The following is a 24,847-nucleotide window of genomic DNA, read 5'->3' as shown; positions in this document are numbered from 1 at the left end:
AGTGCCCTTCTGCTGCCATCTGTCACACGTGTAATGTGTGGCAACAACATGGGATATTGATGGGAGGGTTCAGCCTCTACTGCCATACCACCACCATCCGCCTCTGTCATTGTGGGCCAAAATCATAACATAGGAGGCATTACTCTCAGAGCAGCCCTTGTAAAATAAACAATATTGTTAATATATACATAACAAAACAGTTTAATTTTTAACATAAAACATCAAAAGAATGAAAGCAACAAAAGCATAACTCTGGTGGGATAGTGACCCTGTTTTTGTGACACTGATGCATCAGACAGGTTCGATGGCAGTAGCTGCAGTTCTCAGTGAGCTCTCCAGGTGTTCATCAGAGATTGTTGATGAAATCTTACTCTTCCTGTGCTTCACCCTTGAAAACAGTTATTTCACAAATGTCTGCACTGCCAAAAGTGATGACAGGAATAAGGTGTGATTGTGAAGTGAGGGATATTTCTCTCTGCTAACAGAGGACTTAGAGAGGTCTGCTAAAGAGACATGATAAAATTTTTTAGTTGAATATCTGACTGCAACTCTATACATTTCATTTGAAAATTTAAAGGAAATGTATTTATATCAATTGAAAATTGAGTTGCAAACGTAAACTGATGATTTTTTTGTGGTCTTAAAACCTGTTCTCAAATTCATTTATCACAGCAGAAAGCATGGCAGTGTATTTTTCTTTGTTCACAGTACTATGTTTAGCCAGTGTATCAAAGCGCATACAATTATTTTCCGTAACTTGAGTCAGCACTGTAATGAGCCTTCCTCCATCCTGGTTTCAGTTGAGACAATGCTAACAGCACTCCGATGTTTGGTCTACTGAGCAATGAGTGCTCTCTTGGGGCTGGGATGGGCTGCTCAGCTGAGAAGAGCCACCACCATGATGGTGTGTGGCAGTGGGTGGCCACAGGAGGGGCTGGGCTGGGTGTATGTAGCCTGTGGGCTGCGGGTTGGACTTGCCTGACTTAAGGAAAGACACAGGCCCTTAGAATGAACTTAAGGAATACTACAGTGACATGTCCATAGAAGGGCAATGAAACTCATGAGGGACCTGGAGAACAAGCACAAGCCTTATGTGGAGCGGCTGAGGGAGCTGGGATTGTTCAGTCTGGAGAAGAGGAGACTCAGGGGAGACCTCATCACGCTCTACAACTTCTTGAAGGGAGGTTGGGATGAGGAGAAGGTCAGCCTGTTCTGCCAGGCAACAAACAGAACCTGAGGAAATAGCCACAAGTTGTGCCAGGGGAGACTTAGATTAGACATAAGGAAGAACTTTTTCTCTCAGAGAGTGGTCAGGCGCTGGAATGGCCTGCCCAGGGAGGTGCTGGAGTCACAGTCCCTGGCAGTGTTCAAGAGATGTCTGGATGAGGAGCTATAAACCATATAAGATATGGTTTAATAGCTTGTGGTAGCAATGGTAATGGGAGGACAGTTGGACTAGATGATCTTGTAGGTCCTTTCCAACCTTGTGATTCTATGATTCTGCGATTCTATGATTCTATGGTTCTATGGTGTGCCCCTTCTATGTGTTCCTTCTGACGTGAGGGCTGTCAAGTCGCTGAGGGTTCTGGCTGTGGGTTTTGATTTTTTTCTGCTTAGAAACTGGGACAGGGAGAAGAAATGAAAAATAGCATAATTTAGGCTAAATATGTAAAACATAAAATCCTCTGGCACCCCTCAAATCCATGATGTGATAAACCATCCTCAGACAAACATCTTGCTCCAGAAGAACCGTAACTTAACTAATGAATCCTGATTTGTGTCTTGTGGGTTGACTGACTTGTGTGGTCTGAGAAGACGTATGCTTTTTGGGTGGCTGGAGTATGTGTGAGGTCTTGCTCCACATGTAATTGTTGCTTTCTCATAAGGTACATTCATGTGGTACTTTTCTTGGATTTGGGCAACAAACTGAGGACAGCCATCTTTAACTAGCTGCGTATTGCTACAGACTTCTTCACGCGTATCTTTGTTGGAAAGTAGATTCAAAAGATTTTAGGAGGAAACACACACATTGAACATGTGAACCTTATTTCCACAGGAAAAAGGGCTAAAATCCTTCCGTTCTCCATCTGCCTTCTGCTCCAAATCTTTTGCCTTTTGTTGTCTTGCCATCTTTGTTTCTTCTTCGGAACAGTTGTATCCTGTGGGCTGTAGGGAGGCAACCTCGTTCCTTGCTTACTGCATCATTTCCAGTTAACCAGCCCTGCTCACCAGATTCTACCGTCATCCTTGTCTCTCCTCTAAGTTCATTGTAGCAAGGAACTAAATTCAGGAACTATTGACATGCTGCTAAGGGCAGCTGCACCTTTGGAAGGTCAGCAGGCTCTGCCAGGCTCTGCACTGTCACAATGTAAGCTTTTCTTCTCTGCAGGCAAGAAGGAAGCCGCATGCGATGCAGCTCTGGGGTCAATCTTCAACAAATGGGGCCATTAAATTGGAAGGCCTTCTTAATACAATGAGAAAGTGTCCAATCATAACTTAATGCTGATTCATAACATAAGGTTTGGTATATGCTAGATCAAAACAAGTACACTTGTTTTAAATGTCCAACAGAATAATGACACTCATGTCAGCTTATATAATAGATAATAGATAACAGATAATATAGTATATAGAGAGAGATAATAGACAATATTATCTAATATATAATACGTAAGATATATAGAATCATAGAATCATAGAATTGCTCAGGTTGGTAAAGACCTTAAAGATCATTGAGTCCAACCACAACCTAACCATACTACCCTAACTCTAACAATCCCCCACTAAATCATGTCCCTGAGCACCACATCCAAATGGTTTTTAAACACATCCAGGGATGGTGACTCAACCACCTCCCTGGGGAGCCTATTCTAGTGCTTCACAACCCTTTCTGTAAAGAAGTTTTTCCTGATATCCAACCTAAACTTACCCTGGCTCAACTTAAGGCCATTTCCCCTCGTCCTGTCACCTGTCACCAGTGAGAAGAGACCAGCCCCGCTCTCGCTGTAAGCACCTTTCAGATATCGGAAGAGAGCAATAAGGTCTCCCCTCAGCCTCCTTTTCCCCAGACTGAACAGCCCCAGTTCCTTCAGCCTCTCCTCATAGGGCACATTCTCCAAGCCCTTCACCAGCCTTGTTGCCCTTCTTTGAGCCTGCTCCAGCACCTCAATGCCCCTTCTGTACTGAGGTGCCCAAAACTGAACTCAGCACTCGAGGTGGGGCCTCATCAGTGCCAAGTCCAGGGGCAGGATGACTTCCCTAGACCTGCTCACTACACCATTCCTAATACAAACCAGGATGCCATTGGGCCTCTAGGCCACCTGGGCACACTGCTGGCTCATATTCAGCCAACTGTCCATCAGTACATCAAGGTCCCTTTCTGTCAGGCAGCTTTCCAGTCACTCCTCCCCAAGCCTGTAGGGTTGCCTGTGGGTGTTGTGACCAAAGTCACAATATATAATCTAAAACTATATCTATTATACTATATATATAGATAATACATAATAGATAATATCTATTAATATCTATTAATATCTATTATATCTCTTAATAATATTATGCATATTACCTATCATCTATATATATCCATAATATGCAGCTTTTACGAATCTTCTATCCTTACATCACTGAAAGATTTCCCTTAAAAAATATTTTTCACTGATCTACTTACCACTATCAGCTTTCCAAACCAGATGTTGAGTGCTCACAAATCTGGCTGCAGTGTTGACATGTTACAACCTCTGGGTTAACTGTATCAGTTGCACTCAAGCCATTTGCAGGTGTGGTTTTTTGTTTGGTTGGCTGTTCCTTTTTTTAATCTTATTTTCAACTCAGTGTTAAATAATGTTATCTGAGTAAGTTATTTCACATTTCCTGATTTTAGGGAGCACCGGCTCTGCAGAAATAACTGGCATTCCCTGAAGCACAGCTAGCTGACAGCTAGAATTTGCAACCTGTCAAAAATTTCAACATTGTAAGAATTTTATTTTTTTTTTCTTTTTTGCGTTGGAAGAAAGGAATCAGTGATTTAGAAAGGTAGCTGTGACATTTTCAATCTGAGAAACACTGAGATGATTATTTTAGAGTTTTTTAAAAGCAAGAGGGAGCTGTGCATGCCTTGAGCTGCCCGTAGCTCCAGGGGACCCACTGATTTTTGAGGTCTCCCAAGCTGCCCCGTGGTGCAGTCCTGCAGGAAGTCTGGGGCTCCCAAACATTTTGCTGAAGAACAGGAAAGTGAGGGATGGAAATCTCTGCGAGTCGTTCAAAATTCCCTCAAAATCAAGATGTTTATAGAATCATAGAATGTCTTGGGTTGGAAGGGACCTCAAAGATCATCCATTTCCAATCCCCCTACCACGGACAGGGTTGCCATGTCTCTAGACCATCCACCAGCTCAGGCTGCCGGGGCCCCATTCAGCCTGGCCTTGAATGCCCCCAGGGATGGGCCATTTCTGGGCAGCCCGTGCTAGTGCCTCTCCGCTCTCTCAGTGATAAACGTCCCCCTGTCGTTTAATCCGTTTGTGTGTAAACGTTTGACATACCGGCATTTGCAGATGAAAAGTTCGATCAGCAAATTTCCTCCTCGTTCCTTCTATCCCAGGCACCTTCCCAGAAATGTTCCCTTTCTCCACGTCCCGGCCTCTGCCTCCCCTTTACGAGACAGAGCTGGCAGAAGCCGCTTCTTTCCCTGCTCCCGAGTAAAACCCCGATCCAACCTGAGAGGAGCAGGCGGACGGGAGGAGGATGCTGGGCGCCTGATCGCCCCGCACCTCTAGGTGGGGTAGGCGAGTTTTTTGAGACCGAAGCCCTGTCCCGTTGCCTGCAGTTCACAAAACTTCTCCGACAGAGAGCAAGCAGCTGAGGAGAAGTTCTTGGGAAGCCCTGCGAGCCTGCGAAGGCAGCGCCCGGTGACAGCTGAGGGCTTCGGGGGGCCGGAGACCCCTGGGATCCTGTTGAGGACATTCATGCCGAACTCCGTGAAGAGGGAACACGCGTGCTGGCTGTGGCCGAGCCTCGGCACCTGTGAGAATCCGTCCGAGCGCTCGCCTCGAGCCCTGTGCCTGCGGGAGGACCTCACCTTCGGGCTGCGGTGGTGGTGACCCCGTCTGTGAGGTATGCTGGCGTCGGGCGATGTGCCAGCCGTCCCCAAAGCTGGTGCGGCTGCCTGGGGACCTGCTGTGCTGCAGGTCTGTCGCTGGGACTCCGACTGGAAACTCTGTGGGTTTAGGAGTGACCGTTCTGTGAGTTTTTCTGCTCCCAGCAGTAAAGAACTGCTTTTATTTATTTGTTTGTTTGTTTGCTTATTTATTTATTTATTTTCTGTGGACACCAGAAAGTAGTTGGAGATCTTGGTAGCATCTTTGATTCAGACTGCTTTAGGTGTATTTATTACAAGGAATCTCGATGTTCTGACCTGCTCACAGATCTGAGTGAGCCTGATGAACTTTTTCACTCGAGTGGAGGTACGCATTTCTCTAGAGGATGGGGGGACTGCTAGTTTGGGTTTCTTGTTAATGTTGCAAACTGCTTTGCCTGTGCATTTTACACTGTTGCTGCACATTGGAAATTACGACCAGATAGCACAGCAGCGGCAGCATAGAGGCTGGCTGCGTGTGCATGTGAATACATGTTTGTAGCATGCCGATTTTTATTTCCCCTGCTTCCCTAGCCTTGCTGGGTGAGTGCTGAGGGACTGACGTCTGCAGAGGAAAGCTTACCCTCTTCGGGCACTGTGCCCTGTACCTGTAGTACCTGAGCAGCTTTACATGCCCACCTCAGCTGCCTCTGTGGGAGCAGATTGCTCAGCCTGGGCTAACACCCATCTCAGCAGCAGAGCCAGGTGGCCTGTGTGAGCCTTGTGTGGTTGTGGTTGCTGCTGGTACTGAGCTGGTTGTCTGCTGCCTCAGTTACAGCACTGGTGCTGTGGATTAGCAGAAAGGGTGCTTGTATGCCCGAGAGAAAGCATGTTGTCATTTTTGCAACCTGTGACATTTTAGATGTTGAATGGTGGGGCACTGGGCAGTGCTTCAGATCTATTCCCTTATCTAGTGCAGTGGTACCCAGGAACTTAGGGGTGCCACCCAAAACCTCTTTGTATGCCTCCAGCTACAAGGAAAGCTTCCACACCTGTGGCTGCTGTTTGTTGGAACAGATGAGGCCTATGGCTATTGCAGCCACTCCTCCACAGAAGAGGAAGGAGACCATGTAGTGAATTGCTATTTTGCATGATGGATCTTGAAACGTTTGGGTCAAATGTTTGAAATGTCTGGCTTCTCTATGAAAAAGAAAAACAAAAAACAACAACAAACAACCATGGATGATGATGAATTTTAAAAGGAAATTAATTTCATTATGCAAAATGAAGTCAAAATCTGTGTCTGTGATCGCCATTACTCAGTCCTTCCTTCTCTGTCATAACTAAGATGTAAAAAATGAAAAGAAGTCTAGGCATCCTCTACTGAAGAGCAATACTAGTAAGAAACTAATTTTGAAGTGCAAAGAAAATAAACCAGTCAGATGAAGGAAATATACTATTTTCATCAGCAGCCAGTTTGGCTCCACGCCACTCACAATTTCTCCCGAAAGCCCAGCTTCACTGGAGGTATCTGACAACTGAAACTTTTACCGAAGGTTGGCCTGGCTCTTTTGGCTGCCAGGGTCCAACACTGGTATGTTACTGTTAGTAAAAATGTAGCCTGAGCCCAACAGAGAGTTCAGATGAGAATGAGACCAGAAAAAGACAGTATGCTTTTTTTTTTTTTTTTTTTTTTTTCCAAATAAAGATAGATTTTACAGAAAACTGCTGCCATAAATAGGCTTTTTTTTCCATTTATTGCACCTAAATGGAAAACGTGTGATGTTTTAATTTTTCACGTCAGACTTTGAGGTAGTCGTTTTTGAGGGATTGTACCAAATTGTATGCAGTGGAAATCACCTCACTGAAAATGTTGAGCTGAATGCAATTGTACTGTAACGGTGTTTAGCATTTCTCTGGAAATGGCTGCATGTGGAACATGGCAGCTTTGCGCATAAGGGTGACATTTCCTGGAGGACTGGAGTATTTTGACATGTCTACAGTTTCTAATCGAATCCATTTAGCCGTACTAGATAAATGGTCCAAGTCTCAGTTTTCAAAAAATAGCAGCATAAGCTTTTGAAGATAAGATTAATATTAAGATAATGTTTTTCTCATGTTGTCATCGGTAGAGGAATTCCCCTCTAATATCCTTAGCAGAGTAGTTTCCTTTAACTGCACTAGGATGGAACTGGGTTTCAGATAATATCTATGTCGCTTCTCAGCTAAAAGGTAGATAAATCGCAACATGAGCTTCTGTCTATAGAAGGTGAACCAAGAGGTTCCAGCAAGGCCACACCCTGCATGAGTCATTTGTGAGGAGCTGGGGTAGATCTGTTTTCTTCCTCTGGGTTGATCTCCAAACCAGGTCTTTTCTGCCTTCTGGAGTTCTCCTGATACTCAAAGCCCAGTATTTTATTTTTTACGATGCCTTCAGAAGATAACAGGTGCTTCTTTTCATCTCCTGGAGCAGCAGCTGTTGGCGAGGAAAACACTTCCTTCCGAATACACAAAAACGTTCTGGCCAGTGTGTCATTAGGACAGAAAGCCGTTTGCAAAATCAGAGAGATCTTATCATATGTATTCCAAGGTGATAAATCCTTTTTTAACAGCTGCCTAATCCTTTACAGATATTTATCTCCTTGGAAGACATATGATACATATGACTGTCCTCCTCTGTAGATATTATTGTTCTGCCTTTGTGGTCACTGTGTGAGCAAAGTGCTTGGTCATACTTTTCCCGGAAAGCTAAGAACCTGTGTTCACGCAGCAGAAAACTAGGACATCCAAGTATTATTTGGAGGCCAAGTAACTTCTTGTTCTTTTATTTGATTTATAGCTCATCCAATTCTATAAAAAACAAACTTGAGTTTCTGGGCCCATGCAGTCAATGGCAGAGCTCCCACAAGGCTGGTGTGCCCAGCTCCTGCTGGCTCTGTGGCAATGCTCAGTGATCAAATGCTGCTTCCTGAGCCGTGCTAATGTTGCATGCGTTTCTTCTGACTTGATGTATCTCAGATCTTTCTGTTTCTTCCCACCATGGAAATCAGAACAAAAGTGGAGAGCAAGTTATTTTCAAATTCATAAAGAACTCATTAGAAACAAAAGAATAACAGATAAACAAAGACTATTTTAAACATTATCTGCTATTGTCTTTTAAAGAAGTTGAAGCTTTGCCAGTGGATTTTCAAGTCTCTGTGAAGACAGTCAGGGCCACATCTTCCTGATCTGATGTTTTTGAGTGCTGGTAATCCAAAATGCTTGGTCTGAATCATCCACCATGAATGTACCAACAGGTTTCACATTACCAATTGTCCTAATGTCTGACCATCTGCACTGCAAAATAAATAGCAGTGTTATTGGTGGATTTCATAGAGTTTTTGGCATTTATTCATTTTCAGTCTCAGTTCTGCAGAATTGAGCTTTTTTGGACTTAATGCCTTAAATATTGCTCTTTTCCTTTTGAGGCTGGTAAGGATTTACACAGCAGAAGAGCCTGCCAGAATTGTGTCAGTTTTATGGTGGAAAGACTTTTTCAGGGGCTTGAAAAAGGTGTTGTTGGTGTTGTTTCTTGCTCCACAGCTCTCCTGCATTTGGTGGTATCTGAGCTGGCCCTTGCCAAATTGCTGTGCTCACAGGGTTAGGAGGTTTTCCATGGCCCAACCATCCAGGGGCTTCAGCAGCTGCTCTGATAATAAACACATGTGGTGTAAGCTGTGTTTTGGGAACGTTAGCTGGGTACGGTCCATGGCCACTGGAGATACTGTGAGAAAATGAAACAGTTTATAATGCTTAGCTTGACTATGCTTGCCGCATCCTGAAATACTGGTAGACCTGAGATCCTTTTGGTCTTGAAGGCTACGATGAACATTTTTGCAAACCTATAGCATCCAACCTTTCCCAACTGATCTTCTGTGAAATATGTGCTTCCCTGTCGAAGCCTGGTGTATAAAGATATGTGAGCTCCAGTTTCTCACTGTCATTGTCTCTGCTGCGAAAATACTGATGGATGTTTGTCCCCTGTATATCATGTTAATGAGCCTCTAGTTCATTAGACATTACAGGCAGGACATGGTGCTGCAAAACTTGACTTAATCTAAGTCCAAGACAGATCTTTGGTACTAAGGAAACATAGAAAGATTCACTTTTTTCCCCACCTCCCCTAGAGGTTATGTTGTATACTAAATTCTGTTACATCAGTCTCTACCCTTTGTTCAGCAGTATAACAGTCTGGGGACCAAAGCAAAAACATATGGCCAAGTACCGAGAGAACTTTTAATTCTGACAGTACATCCATTTCTTCCTTCAGATGGATCACAAAAGAAAACTACTGAAGTGCCAGTTAAACAGCATACAATTATTTGCAGATTGACTATCAGGATTTTTCTTTTAATCTTAAGCAAGTACCGTTTTTAATAGTTCAAGATTCAATATTTACAATTATCCAGACCAGAATGCATTTCTATGACGTGCCCCATTTTTCTCTCCTGAATGTATACATGCTCTGCTGCTTGGAAGGAGGACTGTGGAGAGACGAATATCTGCATATTAATAGCTGATAAATTGGCTTTACACAAATTGGCTTCTGTCACTGAAAAGAAGGAGATAGACAGACCCTGTGCATCCAGATCACACATCTTGGAAGAGAAAAACAGCAGAAATATGAGGAACAGGCCAGGTGAAAGGCTATAATGGCAGACTCTGCTAAATTACCTGATGCTGGTTCATAGCCTGCTATAGTTGAGAAGTGTGAAACAGACGTCATCCTCAAACATGGGACTGAAATTTAGCATCTATAACCAAGAGGAGTTCGAAATTACCATGCTAAAGTACAATTGCTTTTCTTAGAAAAATAAAAATATGTAACAGACCTCAAAGGAACAGAGTTTAGTCAGTGCTGAGCATATTTTCATACTGTCCCTGAAGCACAGTTGCAAAAGAAAAAAATATAAATCAATCAACCAAAAAAACCCAAAAGCCCCAAGAAAAGGCTGAAGATGTGTTCTCTCTTTGTCACTTGAGATTTTGCCATTTCTTTGCTCATGGGGTAGTCGGTGACAATGGGTCCCCTGAGCTCAAAACTTTTATATTTCCATAAATAGATGGGAGCTCTGCGTGGGCTGCTGCTGCTGCTGCCTGGCCTGGGCCCCCTTTCCTTTCTCAGCCTTTTCCACCTGTGCGGTCGGCACAGCTCAGTGCTTCGCCTGCAAACCACAGGAGTTTACAGGCTGGCAAATTGTCGTGAGACAAGGTTCACGTGAAGTCTGGCAGTCTGAAATCCACAAAGCGTTCAGTTGTGCTGGCAGTGGGAGGACAGTAATTTCCAAGCAAGGGGCAGAACGCACTGCTGAGGGCAGGAACTATCTCAGCTGTCACTGCTTAATCCATCATCAAGTCTGAATGTCAGCACCCTCCAAGGGAGACAAAAGCAGAACTGAATATCCAAGCATTGTGAGGCACAGATTTATTTCATTACGTTCAAATATTGCCCCTTGATGGGCCTTGTCTCTTTAAATTTTCCATATAGAAGAAGCATATGCTAGCGTACTGCCATTTGAAGGGGTATATTTCTGTGTGCATATATAGATACAGTTGGTTTCTTTGGGACATAAAATACAAAGGAAAAAGCCATTGTTCTTTCCTGTCTCTAAATTTTCAGAAATTACTAGTTCTCACAAGCAGACCAAAACAGATAACAGATGGCACTGGCTAGCAACAAGGAAACCTAGATGCAAATCCAGTGCAGTATATGCAGAACATCTCTGATGTTGCAGGGTTGTGTTTTCTATCATGGTTTCTAACCGGTTATGAGAAATGTCCTGCACTAGCATTTTGTGGTATTTAACTGAATGTGAAAGGTGCGAATAATTCAGCTGATGACCAAATGGCAAAATTGTTAAGAAAGGAAGAAAGAAACATGCAGGGCTTGATCTGCTTCCCAGCGAAGCCAACAGGAGACTCTCCAGCACTGTCAGCAGCCCTTTAAAAGGGGCCTACGTTCCAGTATCTGGTGGACACCCAATGTCCAGATGTATGTGGGCTATGCTGCAAAAGGGAGAGCATGTTCTTGTCCATGGATGGTTCCTTGACCCAGGGAAAATGGTGCTGGTTTAACAGACAGCAGAGAGAGACATCATCCCTCAGGAAAGGCAGCAGGCCTAGCATGTCAGCCTCACAGGTCCAAGCAGCCCTGCACCTTGCCTGCCCCAAAGCTTCACAGTGACCACAGCTGGGCCAAAGTACTGGGATTTGTCCATAGCTGTAGGGCACTCAAAGCTTGTACAAAGCTGCTTTTAATTTAGCTTAAGTGGAAGTCAAACTAAACCCCTGAGCAGTATCTCTGGTGCAGGATTTTGGCATGGGGAAATGCCGGGGCACCCTGAAGAGATGCCCCAGGGACACAGCATGTGGGTGAGCCACATCCACGTGGTTGCAGCTGCATGACTGCACACATTTTCCACTTACTCCTGCCCACAGTGTCACCTCTGCCTCAGCTTTTCAATCCCAGTCTGCAGAACAAGGAAAGTCAGCATGAATCAAAGGAAACAGCCAGCTTCTTCCACCATGAGCAAATCGCTTCTTGCAGTGAACAGGTATCAAATCAGTCCCCAGTAAGAAACAGGAGAGGGCTGAGCAGCTGTGAGGCCAATGTCTCAGTCAGGTGAGACTACAGTTACATGCTTTCTTCCCACAGAAATGGGCGCTTGCCAAATCTCCAGTGTAACACAGAGCGCTTGTTTCTTGTGCTGTAGAGCCCTGAGATAGCAGGCCTTGTATGCACAGCAACAGACAGACAAATGCACTCAAAATGACAGCGGTTTCTACTATTTTTGCCTCTGCCCTCAGTGCTTGTATAGACAGATCCATGGCAGTGAAGACAGCCTTACCTTGTTGGGAGAAGGATGTGGTTAAATGCTCACTGTTGTTTTCTAGAAAACGACTGTCCTGATGGGGTGTCAGTCAAATATTGGCAGAAATCTGGGAGCGCCCATGTAGCTCACCCATTTGTTGTTGTAAGTAATGTGCCCGTCTCATACATTTGCAGATAAAACACTTTGCTGCAGTCCTTCTCCCCTACAACACTGAATTTATGCCCACAGGGAACATTAACAGTTCTCCCCATTATATAAGTTATGTATAAAATTCAGTTTTTCTTTGAAGTGCTGCTTAATACTCCTTTCGCATTCAAGTAAAGCTGTCACTGAGTTCACTGAGATTTGCCCACGCAAGGAGCAAAGGCTCTGTTCCCTTGGGAGCATGTAAGCCATTTTCTAGTAATTTGTCTGCTAAGATGATAGATCTCCTTATTATAGCTCTGAAAACAGGAACTCTACTGTCTTCTAACAGAAATGACTTTACATATTTTATGATGCAGAGCCAAAGGCACTGCTCGTGTTAGTTGGAGTTGGTGGCTGTTTGGTTGGTTTGGACATGAGAATTATCAACTTCCCCTTCCTCTTTTTTGCTTTTGTTAATGAAGGCTTTCTACCTGACTAGAATACATAGCTCTATTTTTTTCCCTTCAGGTCATGTTATCGGAAGCTTTGAGTTGGAGGTGGGGGTAAAAAAGTTCACTTACCAAGTAAGATTAAAGCAATTAAAGGCTATGGCTCATATTTAATTTACTCTTGTAGATGCAATTTTTCATGCAGTGACAGCATCAAAACCTTTTCAAGTTTTATTGCTATTTCACATTTGGCAGAAACAACAGGAAACCATCTGTAGCAAAGCAGGATTGTTGTAAGCATAATATTCAGTAATGAAAAAAAGATTAAAAGAAAACACTGTTATCTTTACGTGATAGCTTTGAAGGTGTAAGGAGCAGGATGCCTGCATTTGCCCATCTATCTACAAGTATCATAAAGAGTTCTGGATGAGGCAAGAGTCTCAACAGTTGATTATTTCAGCAAAAAGAACAAGTCCAATAGGAAATTTTAAATACGTTTTGACTTCTGGTTTCTTACTGGGATCTCTATGATATAAAGATGCACGTGCAGGGGTTTTATCTGACTGCTTATTATATATCCTGACTTATACAGCCAAACTTGTAAGCACACACACAACTTCAAACAGGCAAATACTCCCACAGAGGGCAAGTGTGCCACTATCTGTCTTTAACTACATGCTTAAAAGTCTTTTCTGGAACAGGAAAATAATATTTTGGCAATTCAGACAGTTCATATTGCCCTATGTGCCCTCAAGGTGCAGCGTGTTCTTGCTTTGTTGTGAAAAGGCTGCAGGTGAAAAATAATTCTTCCTGAAACTTTTTATTAATTGGGGTGTCAGGTCGTTAGGGTGCAGTTTCAGGGGTGCTCATGGTAGCAGCTAAATAATTCTGAAGCCCATGGTCAGTGTGTAAAGTCACAACTGTACTGTACTGTAAGTATTCTCCAATTTCTAGTCAGGCCTAACTACTTGTCAGCAAGTCTGTTCAACAAAAGAAAACTTTCTTCAGATGTGCTCTACAATTTAGCCTGGGCTCTTTTCTCAAAATATTGAAATTTTGACTGTGAATGAAGATGTGGAATTTGAAGTGAATGAGTGAATGAGAAACAAATCAACTCTTCTGTAGTTTCTCTGTCACTGACAGTATTTCAGGAATTAATTACCAGCTTCAGTTTTTAAGATAGCATTTTGCTGTGCTAAAGTCAAAATATGTCAGAGAATGGCAATATTGCCTTGTTATTAATGTCTTAAATTATAGCAAGACACCCTGTTTTTCCAGTTTTCAGGGCAAGTTATGAAGGCTTTTTTTTTTTTTTTTTTTTTTTTTTCAAGTGCTGAGCTGATGAGACATTAAAGGTTTCTTTTTCAAATAGTTTGGCTGTTGGGTTGCTCCCTTCACTCACACCTGCCCCTTGACTTAGAAATCGTCTCCGCCTCTGCAGCATCAAACACTGAATTTACATAGACACAAAGAAAGCGTGGAAGACCAACAGCTCGCACAGTGATTAAGATGGGAATACAGGAAGAGCAAAGCGGCTCAATGGTAAGAGAAATATCACAATACCCTACCTTTCTGCAAGGCTGACTAACCAGGGCTTTCCCATAGGAGGGAGTTGTGCTGAGGATGCCGCAGGATCAGCAGTTGCGTGTAGGGCTGCTGGCAATGACTAAGCTGGTAACAGTGAGCCAGTCAAAGCTTAGACATGAGTCACATCTTGAACTTGTTGTGGTTTGTAGTGGCTAAAAAGGTTTTGTACAGCATCGCTGTACAAGTCTGGGACTGAGAAATTATGGGCTAACACCTGGTAAAGCTACTGCCTGCTCTGGAGGGGAATGCTTGTTTTCAGCAATATGTTAGAGCCTTGCTCAATTCCATGCATTGCTCACCCACACCATAGCCTGGGTGTAACTCTCACTTACATTATTTTAAAACCTTTACAAAGTACTCTGGCTTATTAATTCACTAAGATCTTCCTAATTATACAAGCATCCCTGAAGAATTCAGAAATGTGCGTAAGAAGTAGCAAACTTTTTCCTTAAAAAAGTGACAAAAAAGTGACCCCACCAAACTCATTGGTGGAATGATGTATGTACTTACCACATCAAGTAAACACGTTTCTTTGTAAATGCATATGGCTTTTTGTTACGGAATTCTAAAACAGAGGCAAAGAAAATGAATGGGAAGTATAGTGTTTGGAGTTGTTTTATTCCTTCAGAAATTTCTGTTCATCCCTTTCAAAACAATTTTGATGGAAACATTTGAAAGCAAAGACTTGAGAAGCTTTCTCAGTCTTGATGCCATGGATATTTTCACCATTTATTTTAGCAGACTGCTGGTTTTGTGCTTTCATTTGCTGTTGCCTGAGTCCTTGTCTGAACTGGACAAAAAATTAAAGAAAAGGTAAAATTGTCGCACAGGCTGCAAAAGCCACGTTGATTAAATCGAATGAATGAAGTCCAAAAATACATACAAAAGCAAAGCTGTTATCTGTGGTATTTTCCCTGTCGTTACTGATGCTAGCTGCATTAATTTAACAAGTGTTGCACTCAGACCTCTGCTTAGCTGCATAGACATGTCCATTTTTGCAGAACAGATGAAAGTTCACAAACAGTTGTCTGAACTTCACAGTGTTTTTCATGTAGAGTTTTCACCCTTTTTCATATACACAGATGAAATGCTTTTCCTTAATCACAGAAGAGCAATTAGAGATGGGTGTGTGAGAAGTCTGTAGAATAACAAACAGACATTTGGAATCTTTGATTCAGGAGCACTTTGGGGTGAGAAGCAGAAACTTTCCTTTAGGTCATCTTCATAGACTTAATCCCAGAGAAGAACTCAGGTGCCTCAGACTCGTCTCTCCACAAGCGGAAGTCTAAAATTTAGATCCTTAGAAACTTTGCTCGCCTGCCCCTTCACCCCAGAGGTGGCTACATTCCTTAACACCCATGCTTACATCCACTGAGTTCCTTGCATGCCTGAACGTGTGCTTCTGGACATGCTTTACCTGGCCGAGGCTGTGCTGGGGAAATGGATCTGCACATCATGTGTGAGTCCTGCTGCTGATGGTCAATGAGCTTTTATTTTTAGCCTTTGCACAGCTGGGATATAGGAGACAGGGCCTTGATGTCCTCATCTGCCTGGAGAAACTTTCCCTGTTTCTAGTGCTCCCTGGAGTGCTCCCCATAGCACTGGTTCTTGTGTTTTCTATGTCTTCTTTCCATCCCTGTAGGTATCTGTAACTCTTTGGAGAGAAAAAACAGTGCTGTTACGTAGTGGCTAGGGTACTTGCCAGGGTGTACGGGGCTATGGGGAACACACAATCTAAAATATTTAAATTTTCTTTAGAGTAAGAACTGGAGTCCAGTTTCCAAATCCTGTCCCAGGTGGTGCCCCTGTTGGTGGGTTTAGGAGTCATCTGTCCAAGTGAGAAAGAGACCGCCTGATGCAAACCAGGAAGGCTTCAACAGGGAGGAGCTGGAGAGCTCTGGCAGGGGGTGGCCTGCAGCCATGCTTCCCGGAAGGGACTCAGCTACCAAGGCGTAAGAGTCTTAAACTGAAATTCAAACACAGGAAGATGTTCTCTTCTGCCTGGCAGAGACATCTACTGTTGTGTTACTACACTGGGGCTCTTTTGTGCAGAGAGATAGAGCAGTAGTAGTACTGTATTTTGTGGAAGAGAAGTGGACTGAAGGAGGGAAACCACTGGGAAAGATTTTGAGGGGAGCTGATTGCCTAACTAGTTTTCAGAATCCCAGAATGGCTGATGCTGGCAAGGCCCTCTGGATCCCTCAGACCCACCCCAGGTCTCCAGCAGGGCTACCCAGAGCAGGGTGTGCCCCGGGCCATGGCCAGGCAGCTGCTGGAGATCCCCAAGGAGGAGACCCCTCAGCCTCCGGGGAGCCTGTGCCAGTGCTCTGACACCCACACCACACAGAAGTGCTGCTGATGTTCAGAGGAGGCCTCTTATATAGGATATTCCCAGGGGCCTTGTCAGAGGCATGGCTAGGGTACATGTGCTGTCTTTTGAGGTCTCCATTTTGAGGCTCTTCTTAAGCTCTGGTAATAGCAAAGATGCTGCCACTAAATGTGGCCTCCATGGCTGGGGACTCAAGTCCATCACACACTGCCCCTGTTATAGATCTGGTCCCTGGTTCTGACCTCTGGTGAAGCAGAGAAATTTCTTAGGGAAAACATGTTCAAGATTATCCCAGGATATTTTAAACTGGGGAAGGTTACAAGGCAGGCAGCTCCAGGGGCACCAGCATGGTTGAAGGTTGGTTTCCAACGGATCAGTGTCTTATGACTGATTGCCAGCTGTGGCTGAAGCCATCCCCACTGGGACATTTGCAAAGACCTTTCTGCCACCTGCAGTTCTCAGAGGCTTACAGGCTCACCGGAGCCCCAGCATGGCTGCTTGCGTCATGAAACCTCCAAGGATTATGTTTCCCCCTGCAACCTCTGGGTGGGCAGGACTGCCAGGGAGAAGGGGTGAGGGACACAGGTGAATGAGGAAGGAGAAAAATGACTCTTCGGCTGCACAAGCTCTGTCTGTTTGCTTTGGGATCCAGTTAGAGCTGGGGGAAATAACCCAGATGGATAAAAAGAGAAATCCATCTAACAAATTCCAATAACCCCATGGTTTTGGCACTCTCTTGAGAGAATGGAGCTCCCTGTTCCAAATTAAACAGAGTAAGTATTTGATGTTGTCCCATTTTACTCAAAGTGTGTCTTACTAGTCCGATAATCAATTGATGTATGGAAACCATATACTCCTCTGAAATGTGCTAACCATATCCCGTATACAAGTCTTTAGTTCTTAGCAAATCACAGTGCTTTTTAATCTATTCAAGAACAGTTCCTCAAAGAGCAAATGGAGAGTACAGCAGAAATTCAGGAACAAGATGTTGTAAGGGCAAATTTCAGGGAAGGAGTAATAGGTGACATGAATGTGGTAGTCTTAGGTTTTCATTTCCAGGCTTTTGTAGGGCTTTGAAGTAAAGACTGCCTATGTGAGTCATAGTATTTCTGAACACTCAAAGTGGACTTCAAAAAAAAAAACCACTATAATTGTAGACAGTTTGGTTTTTATTTAGGAGACTTTGCTAACTGTGTGAATGCACTTTCCTCATGGCAGGCCCACTAATTTCAGCTGTTGATGCAGCTCTCTGAATGGGGGCAGCAAAATCTGGTTTTCATGTTCTAAAGACTGAAGTTAGTCCCTTTAGGAGAGTTTTGTTTTATTAGGCACGTAAGTTAGGGAGAGCCATTTTGCGGTTCTATATCCAGCTTTTGCTTCTTCCTACAACAGGAATAGATGTGCAGGAGAAAAACAGGACCTGAAGGATTCAGGTGAGGAGCTTTGTATGTGTAACAGTGAGCAAGGAAAATGGGTAGAATGGAAGAACAGGGTAACTCGGTCATTGTTTCTTTAAAGCCTTAAACTCACATCACCATGAGCTGCCAAGAGATAGAGTGATAGTACAGATTTATTTTTAAAGATTTGTATACTCAGTATGTCATGACATGATAAAAAAAAATGAAATGGTTTTAACTGACATGTAATGTATGTGGTTTTGATCACTTTCTATTATATGTCAGTGGTGTAGAAAAAAGGTAGCCAACAGAGTTTATTAGTAACTAACAAAAATGCTACCCTTTCCTTTGCACTCTGATGGGTCTAGCTTTGATGTAATTAAGCATAATATAAAAATGATGCATCTATCAGTGCCATCATTTATCATGAAAGGATAAGCTGTGTGTGGTGCATCGTTTTAATTAACTGTCACTTGTTGTCGAAGCTGAAATGCATTGTACATATTTGGCACTTAGGAACATACATGAATTTGTGTGGATGTCTTAGAAGACAGAGCCAAGATGTCCAGAAACTGAATCTGAAAGCGACCTGAGCACAATTAAACACAAGCACTTGCTATCCCTCAAAAGCTTTGTTTTTTAAACTAGTTTCCCACTTCCATCCTTTTTTGAGAAGAATTAGCTTTTGCTTTTCACCATTTAAAGCACATCACTAAAACATGCCCCCAGGTCTCTGCACAGTGTGACATCTTAGACAGGCTGTAAAAGAAATGTAGTTCCTCAGTTGCTGTTGTGCAGTTGATAGGTCTATCTTCCAGAAAGGCTGCTTCTATAACCCTTTATTTACTTCAAGAAAATAGTCACTGGATTAAATCACTTCCTGTTCTATGGTTTTGCTACCGCATGCAGTACTAAAGGTACATGCATTATTTTTTCCTCCACATACAGGGAGCCCTACATTCAGTGAGGCTGAGCCCTCTTCCAAGAGCTTCCCCTGACCAGCATGATTCCAAGGGACCTACTGGATCAGCAGTATGTCCTTAGTTCTTGGATAAGAGTCAATTTGCCAGATAGTGGCTGTTGGAACAGCCCTCACAAATCAGAAACATGAGTTCTTACATTTAACTTTAAAAGATGATCTCAGCATTACCCAGCCCTCTGTGGATGGAGGCTGATGATGCTGCATTGCCCTGGTGGCATCACGCCTTTGACAGGTGAGGGTGAGTTGGTGAAACTGTGCTCCAGCTGGGATTATTTTGATGCAGAAGCAACATGTGCATGGCGTGTCTTTGCCACTTTGAGTTTGTGGAGGAGCTGAAAGCCTGCCTTGAAATGCTCTGCACCAGGGGAGCAGACAGAGCAGAGGGCGTTGATTGCAGCACGTGGGAGGGAGGGAGAAAAAGATGCAGAGGTCCTGCTCTTGGCTTTATGAAGCTCAGCAGGGATGTGAGCAGTTGTGGAAGCATCGGGTCCAGGCAGGGGAAAGGGCACTTTCTGCTCTCTGCTTCACCACACAGCAAGTCCAGCAGCTGGATCAGAACAAGGGTAGGTGGCAAGAGAGATGGTACAGAAATAAAGAGAAGGAGTCACTGGCATGATAAAGCACGTGAGTTGGAGAGAAGCTGGATTAATACCAGGCAAAGGACTGATTGGAAAGAAAACTAGAAAACTTCTGGAGGAAGAGGAGAAAGATGACATATCTTTGAGGGCTGGAGTAGGATGTGCTGGGGAATCCAGGGCGTTGGCTGCCTAATTGATTGCTGGTGCCCTCATTAGACTAGGAGGCTCTGCTAGCATTTCTTGAAAATTGCAAGTAAGCTATTTTTAACAAGTGTGCAGCAATGGAGTGACTGCCTAGAGCCACGTATTTCTGTTTCCTTCTGTTGTGGCTGCCTGTGAGATAGAGTAAGCTGAACTTGCTTTGCTTATATATTTTCCTTGTAAAACTGTGCTGCTTTCATTGCATTTGACTTTGGGTTCAAGCAGCATTCTCCAGCTTGCTGTCAAGAGCCAAAATGTCAGAATGAAATACTGAATGCTATTTCCTCAGGTGCTCTATGTCAGAAATTATTGAGGCCCCATGCTAAGTGTCCGCAGTGGATTGCTGTGATTGCTGACATAGAGGCATGATCTATTTTTCAATACACTGGTCACAGGTTGATGAAACTGATTTTTTTGAGAACCTCCTCCTGCTGGCACTAGATAGAAGATATTATCTCCCAATGAAAAAAAAAGAAAAGAAAAGAAAAAAAAAGGAAGAAAAAAAATGTACAGATGGTTAATCTTTCAACTGCAAAAATAGAAGGGCATACCTGTGGCCAAGGAGAGATTGATACTGTAGCTTCAAAAACAGTTGTGTCAGTTCAGTTCAGTAGATGTTTCTCCTCCCATACTAGTGACTAAATGTTTAACATGTTGTGCGATCTCTCTTCCCACTCTCCCTTTTGCCCTATTTTAAATCTGCTGCAAATTTAACCTGCTTTATTCAGATTTGTAATGGCATGATGGTTATGTGCTAGCTGGGACATGCAAGTACCTGGAGTCCTAGGAATGCTCATAATTTGCATCCTTAATAAACCATAATTTTAAATCCTAAATATAGAAAGCATTCTTTAACTGAAATGGATTGAAGTTGCTTCTTTTTCCCAAACCTCAACATCCCAAACATCCCTGTGAGCCTGAAAATTTTGGAAGAAGCCTAGTACTGAACTGCAAGAAAATCAGAAAACCAAATCAGAGCTGTCTGTTAGGTGAAATCCAGAAAATGCTGATGGGTCCTCCTCAAAGGCAGGGTCAGTTTGTAGTACTAGAACAGCCCTTAAGGCTTGTTAATTCCAGATGATTTTCTGGTCTCAGGATTAAAGGTAGGCATTGTGAACTGATAGAGGACAAGATTTTCGGACTTTACATTTTATATTAACCATCTATTAGCTATAAAAACCATTACAGTGTTTCATATACTGTCGCTTTTTGGCCTTCATGTCTTTTTTGGCGCTACTTTAAAAAAAACTCACAAATGTTTTCCAGTACCATAAATTAATGCAGCCTTATTCCAAGCAGCACGGTACCTCTTCACCCTGGGAAATGAACTATAACTGGTTCCGCACCATGGATGGAATCCTAACGCCCCATCTTTTATTGGGTGATTACTGCAAAGTGGACACCAAATTTGCTGCCTGGCTCTGCGTCTGGATGGCCAGGGCTTCCCTTGGGCATCACACGCTGTACTGAAGCCCAGGTGCCAAGGAGACAGCCCAGCCCTCGTGGTGCTACCGCCTCCTCGTGCGCAGCCCCTGCCCATCTGCTTCTCCCTCCACCCACTGTCCGCGTTAGGAGTTCAACTCTCTTGTTTTTTTTTTAATGCTCAGAGTGTGAGCAGTTCCCGACGCCTTTCTCTCAGATTATGTGGTCGGTGTAAGACGAAGTACCTGCAGCAGCCAGTCTGTGGTTGATTTGAATGCAGGCGAGTCTCAACAATGAGCTTCAAGGAGGGTGTCAGGTATAAATCTCCTCTTCAAACAGCCAGGGTGCATTCCAGACTTCAGAGACACCTCTTTGTGTGGAGGGGTGGTTGTGTGGTGTTTCGCTTTTTTTTTCTTTCTGCCTCCTTTTGCTTTTTCTTGGGCCTGGAAGAGGATGAAAGTGTCGGGGTGTGTGCGTTCGTTTAGGCTGATAATGAGAGAGAGGCTCACGGGCATAGTGATTTGGCAGCCTTCTCACTTCCTGTAACAGTTTAAAAAACCTTCATCCAAGGGCTGCTTTAAGACAAACATTTTTTGTTTAACTACTGGTGGTTTATTTTCTGTACAACCGTGCAATTAATCTTATTTGTATTAAAGAGGCAGGCTGCTTTTTGTACGCTTTTCCGAGCTATAATTAATGAAGATCAAAAGTGTAACAGAGACACAGTATTTAACTTTGCATAGGTGTGACTGTGCAACATCTGCAGTGATTAGAGAAGTAAAGAAGGCAGCATTGTGACTTTTTTTCCCTTCCGAGAGACACCGCTCAGGACTTTTTACTGCTGTAGCCGTGAGAATAATTTTTGGTGAGGAGAATAATCAATACTGAAAACACCAAATTTTCTTATTACATAGAGAAATAAAAACGTTGTTCACAAATTTATTATCAGATAGATCAGGTTTGCAAGGACTGAAACTGAAATGCAAGACTTGCGCCTTGAGAGGACTGAACCCGAACAAGGGTGCTTACTGCTTGCATAGAAGTTTTCAGGCAAATGCATGTCATATTAAAACTTCAAAAGCATCACAGCAAGCTTCATGATTTTACATGTAAAAAATCCTGGATGTCTTTGCCACTAGGAATTCTGTAGCATAGATTATCTTTGAGCTGTGCTGCTTAAAAAATAATTAATTTGTATTAAGTAATAGCTTATTTATCTTTACATGGTTAAATTAAGAACACTTCTGGAATGTATCACTCAAAGATGTAGGATGAGAAACGTGCAGAGTTTTACCTTGGCATTAGCTGCCTTCTGCTCTAGCAGCTCTTCAGCTCCTCCAGCAAAAGGGAAACCTGGTTTTCACTAGACTGAAATCAAAACACGCTTGTCTCCAAGTGTGTGTTACTGGGACGCACAGAACAACTGCACGCTTTACACTGAGGATCACTCATTTCATATTAATTAATAATGCTTTGCAAGAGAAGGTGCAGCTATATCATTCCTGTTAATATCAGGACTGTTTTGGCACCGGTAAGGCAAAATCAGCCGTGTCAAAAAGATCCTGGTAAGATCCCAAAACAGTGCCACCTCTGATATAACCAAGAACATAGCAAGAAAGGAAGAATTCATCCTTTTTTTATAGGTTGTGTCACCATTCAAGAGGTGACATACAAAGAAGGAATTACAACCTGGGGTTGTCTCTACTGCTTGATGCTATGTCCCTGTGCCACCAGTAACAAGAAACTTTGCTTCCAGGAACTTGGAGGCAGAAATGATCAAGAGGTACAGGGCAGCTCTGAGCAACACTCTGCTGTGCCCCAGCAGTGCCAGCCTGGGGAGAGAGCAGTCTGATGCCGCTGGGGCTATGGTCCCTGTGTGTAAGCCATGCTCAGGGGCTGAAGAGAGATGGACCATGGAAAACTTCACATGCTGATTGCATCATACTTAATTCTGTTTAATTAGTGACTCATAATTTTCCTAAGTATATGAAAGCAAAAGTGAGTCAGTCTATTGATTTCACATATTTAAATTAAAAGGCATCTGTCGCATCCAAGAGACATCTGGTCTCAGCAGCTCTCCCTTGAACCCCTCTTGAGTTCAGAAACCACCAAATTGGTTATGGGGAGAAAAGTGAGTCTGTAGCAGGCTGGCATGAGGGGATGGCCTCAATGGTGTTGGGAGAGTTAGCGGCAGCATGTTGCCTGAGTGCTAGAAAACTGGGCACAGACAAATGCCAACAGCTTTACTGTTTTTTTTTTCCTTAACTGCAAAACTGTTGAACCCCAGAAATACAAACTTCTAGTAACAAAATGTACAGGTTCTTTAAGTGACTTCCAGGAGATGAGAGGTTTTCAGGTTGTGACTTCAATGAGCCCCTCCCACAGTCCCTGGGTTGCTCATCTTCCCAAGCACTTTCATGTTTTTATCTCCCAGACTGTAAGATCTTTGAGGGAGAGACAGCCTTTATTTGTGTACTGCACAACACCAAGCACATTTAGCAGTGAGCTAAAATGCTTATCTACGCTGCAAGTAGTTTCCATACAGTATGGTTTAAGAGGGTGTCAAGAGCATTAATTTCTAATTATTAAGAAGGGAGGGAGTAACAGTACTTTAGCAACAGAACATGCTGTGCTTTCACTTCATGATGAAATGATAGAACAGTAGCTGCCTGAAGATTTCCATACCCCAATACTCAGGGCACAGGTCAGGCTGCCTGTGCAATGACAGTTTTACTATTTAGCCAGTGTTCTGCCCCATGGTATCTGCACTTTCACTGCAGGCATTGCCTTAGAACGGTTTTGATATGAGTTTTCAGAAAGATTGAAGCAGGTTTGGGAAGCTCTGGTCACCATGCTGGCTCTTAGCAGGCTCCGTTTGCTGAGGGAGGAGAGGCTGTGCCAGGTCTGTCTTTGCAGCCTGTCCATATGTTCCCACAGAACCACTGCGTGAGTCCCCCAGCTTTTCACCTTGTTCTCGAAATGCAGACCTACTTCAAAGTGAGAGTGGCTTCCCTCCCTTTTATTCAATATCCTGCATATCTCTACACATACGCTCACTCAATGTATAGGTGAAAACACAGCTAGTTTGACTCTACACAATGCTTTTTCACATAATAGAATTATTTTCTCTTGCAACCTGTACAGCTATGAATTAAATCAGGAAAATGGTATTTTTGCCATCAGTTCACGTAGGAATAAATCATGATGTGGGCACCAGCCACTGGAATTTTATGTCTCCTTTTTTTCCCTGATATCCATTATAACTTGAAATGAGAAAATCACTCTATATCTTACTTTTATGTGATCTTAAGGATGAGATCTCTCAGTGTTGCTTTTATTTCTGTCATAATTGTAATAAGTAAAAGATCCTTCTGAAGAACTGTACTAATTTGCCTGCATGTATGGCCACTGCCCTTTCAGTTGTGCTGAGGGACACTATGGGGCTGTGTGGAGCTGGCTGGTCAGACACAGGTCTGACTTCACCCTTTTGGAGTTCTGCCTTGAGGTCAGGCAGGGGGCCATAGGACATCTCAGATGGCATCAGAAACCTGCACATGGACAGCTGCATTTACCCTCCACGTTCACTAAATAGCAGAATTGCTTAGCTGTGAGCTAGCAGGTCCAGAAAGCTCCTTATCAACTTTCTCAGTTATCAGATTCTTTAAGGACATAGCGCATTTATTTTTTCTTGCTTCCTATAGTTGTTCCCAATTCTTCAAGTAACCACTTCTTTTAAGCTTACTACTGTGTATAGTAGATTCCTAACTTGAATATAAAAATGAGCACTTTACAAAGCTGTAGTAGGGTTTCAGAATGACCTGGATGCTGTA

The 24,847-nt window shown here is 43.3% G+C and overlaps 1 protein-coding gene across 2 annotated transcripts in view; it reads left to right on the top strand.

Moving 5' to 3' along the window:
• Positions 1-4,766: 4,766 nt before the first annotated feature.
• Positions 4,767-24,847, top strand: part of EDAR (ectodysplasin A receptor) — a 73,997-nt gene continuing 53,916 nt past the window's right edge. For both annotated transcript variants that reach the window (XM_085214893.1, XM_010728280.4), the window contains exon 1: positions 4,767-5,112. The gene's annotated coding sequence lies outside the window, so the exon portion shown is untranslated. The remainder of the gene's footprint in view (positions 5,113-24,847) is intronic.

This window comes from Meleagris gallopavo, chromosome 1 (assembly GCF_905368555.1).
Source record: "Meleagris gallopavo chromosome 1, MGAL_WU_HG_1.1, whole genome shotgun sequence".
Taxonomy (NCBI): domain Eukaryota; kingdom Metazoa; phylum Chordata; class Aves; order Galliformes; family Phasianidae; genus Meleagris; species Meleagris gallopavo.
Note: the sequence above shows the minus strand (reverse complement) of the source record. Positions and strands in the feature narration are given on the sequence as shown.